Raw genomic sequence first — 4422 nt, forward strand, 5'->3', positions numbered from 1 at the left:
AGAGCACATGCTAGCCAGCAGAAAGTGCTGGGTTTAATTCCACAGTACTGACAAAAAAGAAAACCGATAAGAAAATACTTTCCACTATTTCCTTGCTGTACTCTTGAGAAGTCTGGTGCAAAATAAGCACTGGAGCAAGGTGCTGGTCGCTCACACCTATAATCTTAGCTACTCAGGAAGTTGAGATCTGAGGACTGTAGTTCAAAGCCATCCTGGACAGAAAAGTCTGTGAGACTCTTATCTCCAACAAAATTACTCAGAAAAAAGCTACAAGTGGTACTGTGGCTCAAGTGATAGAGTGTTACCCTTGAGCAAAAGTAGCTCAGATCCTGAGTTTAAGCCCCAGAACCGGCACACACACACAAAAACAATAATAATAAACACTGGAGATAAACAGTAAGTTATTGCTGCACATTAATGTGAAGGCCACTGAAATACACCCTTTAAATGAATTTAAGTGGTAACATTTGGTGCCATAGTTTCGATGCCAAGGTTGTGCTTGAATTAGGTACATAGTCTGAGCAAGGGCCACAGTTTCTTGGCCATCACAGAATGTGTATTCTAGAAGGAAAGGCCAAACATCAAGGGGGTAATACTAAGAATAGATGCAATGAAGGAAAACTTGAAAGGGGAAAGAGAACATTTCTGTTGCTTACCACCCTCAAATGTAAATAAGGTAGTCAGTATTCATGAAACTTGCTTTATTTTCACTTGGCATATTTTCATCAATCTTTACTTGCCCTTCTGATGTGTGGTGACAAAATTCAATTTCCAAACTATAACCAAAAGGTCAGAACATTGTAAATCAATAAGGAATTGTTTCTTCTTGTATACTGTATTGGGAGTTGGCTTTTGATAACAGAGGGCTCCTTTCTGCTTAAAAATGAAAGTTGTCATCTTTGTGATATAAATGACTAAAGTAAAAAGTTTTATTTGATGGAATTTTTTCATTGGGAGTTTTATTGACACCTATGCTCATTAGAACGTTCAAGTATTTGTGATTGAATCTATCATCGAAAACTTCTCCAATAAGATGTTTCTTTATAACTCAATTTCTCACACTATGAATTTACCATTTTTATCATCAGTTCAGTCAAAAGTGATGCAATGACACTAAAAATATCCTTATCCAGGGTTACACAGGCCAAAATATCTAATAAGATAGAGTTAGAATGTCTGAAGCATTTTTTATTGAATTTACATGTTTGTATTCTATTGAATAAATGCCCAGAAGCTGGATTGCTGGGTCATAGGGAAGCTCTTGAGGAACCTCCTTTGATTTGAATTATGATCATTTTAAGATAGATGGACTTGTTTTTTTATTATTATTGTATCTATTTTCTCTGTTATATCCACTTGTATCCATTGCTAGTAGTCTACTGTGGTATTAAACATTTGTTTCATCAACATTCAGTCATCTGAGGAGGTTCAGGCAAAGCCCTACTAACGCTACCAGTGCAACCATGTTCATTGCAGCATTGTTTACCATAGTCAACACATGGAATCAGCCCAGATATCCCTCAATGGATGAATAGATCAAAAAGAATGTATGTAGCATATACACAGATGAATTTCTATTCATCCATCAGAAAGAATTATACTGTACCTTTTATAAGGAAATGGAAAGACTTGAAAAAAATTATATTAAGTGAAGTAAGCCAGACCCAAAGATACATAGGTTGCATGATTTCCCTCATCTGTGGTAACCAGAAGGTGCCTATAGTTCTACAATAATGAAAAATAATAATAAAAAATATACACGGGGGCATGATAAATTATACAGGTCTCTAGGCATTCACACATAGTGATGCCAAAAGAAGACATTCTTAGGAAAGGAAGACAAAAGTGCAATACCTTTGTGCATCTGATCATATAAAATAAAATGTATTGAAATGAACTCCAGGAAATGGAAACGAGGGTTTTTTCCCTTTGCTGTTGTTTGTCTTTTCTTTTCTTTTGTCTTATTTGTTCATTTATCTGTCTTTGGTCACAGAAATGGTGGGGAAAAGGGTGAACAAATGCAGCAGTATTACTCACTAGACACTATTGAAAATGAACTATACAACTTGTGGATGAGGATGGAAGGGAGAAATTGGGAGAGAGCAAGGGAAGGGGTGACATTGTCCTAAAAGAAATGTACTCTTTACCTGACCTATGTAACCGTAACCCCTATCTACATCGCCTTTACAATAACAATAAAAAGTGCATTAAAAAGAAAAAAACCTATGTGTTAGTAAAACTAGACTGTATTGTCTTATGCTAAACCCAGATACTGGTATTATGGAAGAATAGAATAAGACATCACTATGATTCCAAGGAAGGAATTGTTTTCTAATATCAATATATGGGTATTTCCTCCCATAATCCTAATCCCCCATCTTCTACATGATGTTAATATCATTAGGCTTCAACTGCCAAAAGACTTTTATTGTAGGAACATATACATGAAATTCACAATTTAGTCATTTTAAGGGTGCAATTCAGTGCCTTTGAGTACATGCAGCCTGCTATATTACAATCTATTTTCATAGCTTATTTTTTGCTGGTACCAGGGTTTGAACTCAGGAACTTGAACTCAGTATACTTGCTTAGCTGGTACTCTACAACTTGTCTCTAGCCTTGATTTTTGCTAGTTACTTTTGACCTGGAATCTCTTGGACTTTTCTGTCCAGGGTTGGCTTTGAGCTGTGATTGTGATCCCCTGATACCAGCCTCCTGAATAGCTAGAATTACAGCCATAAGCTTCTAGCACCCAGCTATAATGTTCTTTAATCCTTCCAGATCAAATTCTATGCCATTAAAAAATAATTTCCCATTCCTCTGTCTTTTCAGTTCCTGTCAACCATTTTTCCTTTCTAATGCTATGAATGAACTATCCTATTATTTGACAGATTTTTTTCATTGCAACACAAGTATCCTAAGGGTATTTAATCATATTTCTATTATATTTAAGTTGTCCATTTAACCAATAAGTTTATAAGCACAATGCATCATGATCTGTGTCACCCCATTCATCGTTTCCACCACCTCTCCCAACTCCACCACCCTCCTCAATTTTCTCTTTCATAAGATATGCATTGAACATTCTGGCTGCATTTCCCCCTGCAAACCCACCGCTTCCTCCCTTAACTCCTCTATTTTCCTCCCCTTGACTCTCCCCTACCTACTTTCACATGCCTAAGTTTTAACCAAGTAAAATGCTATTATTTAAATGACAGGATCCAACAGCATCAGCATATATACAAAGAACTCATGGCTTGGTAGCAATTCCAATCCAAGCTCTGGTGTGATGGGAGCCTGCCTGCTTGGCAAACACAAAGCCCCTTTATTCTCCTCTTTAGATGATTCCTAAACCATCTCCCTGGCGTTTTGGGCCCTGCCTATATACATATACGCTACACATTTCTGATGGTGCAAAGTCAGTTGTAAAAACATCTACAGTACTTGCTTTAAAAGTACTCACTGCCATTTAACTGTAAACAGACTTGTAATATGGCAGTAAAAACTCATGAGTCGCTGAAAGGGGCTGTAATAAAGTCATAATGATTGTTAGCACAAACATTGCCAGAGCGGCCAAGGATGACTGGCTGGCTGTGGAAGATGGCATGCATGACCTATGCCAAGCAAAACCTGGGCTGGGCTGGGCTGGGCTGGGCTGGGACCCTCTGGGTTTGCCTTCCAGAGGCTCATCTTTCTTGCTAGTGTCAGTGTCCACACACACCCAGCATGAATAGAGTCATGATAGTTCCACAATGGACATGATGCCGATCTTGCCTAGTTACTAGAGATAGAAGACACAGCTTCAAGATGCTCAAGTCTCTTGAGCAGTAGTGATCTTACCTCCTCCTTTTTTTCAGAAAGATTGGGGACAACACTTGGAATCAAGACTGTTTCATACTAACAGCAATTCCTACTGAAAGGGTATGGAGCCAGTCCTTGCCTTGTGTATGGCAAGAGACCGCTGTTCCTTTCCTATCTACAGGGATTGCTAGGGAGCAGATCTGGCCAGCAGGAACAGGCCTTCTGATTTCACTTTCATCCTGAGGTACAAGGAGACTATCATGAAAGGTGTCTCGGGGCCGAGGGTAACCCGGCCATCAACAGGCCTCTGAACAGGCTTCTAAAGGTGGCCAAGGCAAACCAGACAGGAATGTGAGCAAAAGCCATGCCCTCTCCAAGCCCATTGTCCTCTTCTTCCCCTGGTTTCCTTGTCCCCTTGTCTGAGGTCACTTTCCAGAATTCCCTATGCAGGGAGTGGAGGAAGCGTTCTCTGAGTACAGTATTTTCACTGAAGCATCTGTAGGTTTCCTGGAACTCAAGACACAGCTCTCTAGCCCTTCAGGAGGACATTTTGGTCAAGTAAATGGTCTTCCCAGAGTAGCTTGGCCAAGGCCTTAGACAGGATGGAAGGTTCTTTGCTTT

This window comes from Dipodomys merriami, unplaced genomic scaffold (assembly GCF_024711535.1).
Source record: "Dipodomys merriami isolate MVZ:Mamm:240054 unplaced genomic scaffold, mDipMer1.0.p SCAF_104, whole genome shotgun sequence".
In the NCBI taxonomy this organism is placed as follows: Eukaryota; Metazoa; Chordata; class Mammalia; order Rodentia; family Heteromyidae; genus Dipodomys; species Dipodomys merriami.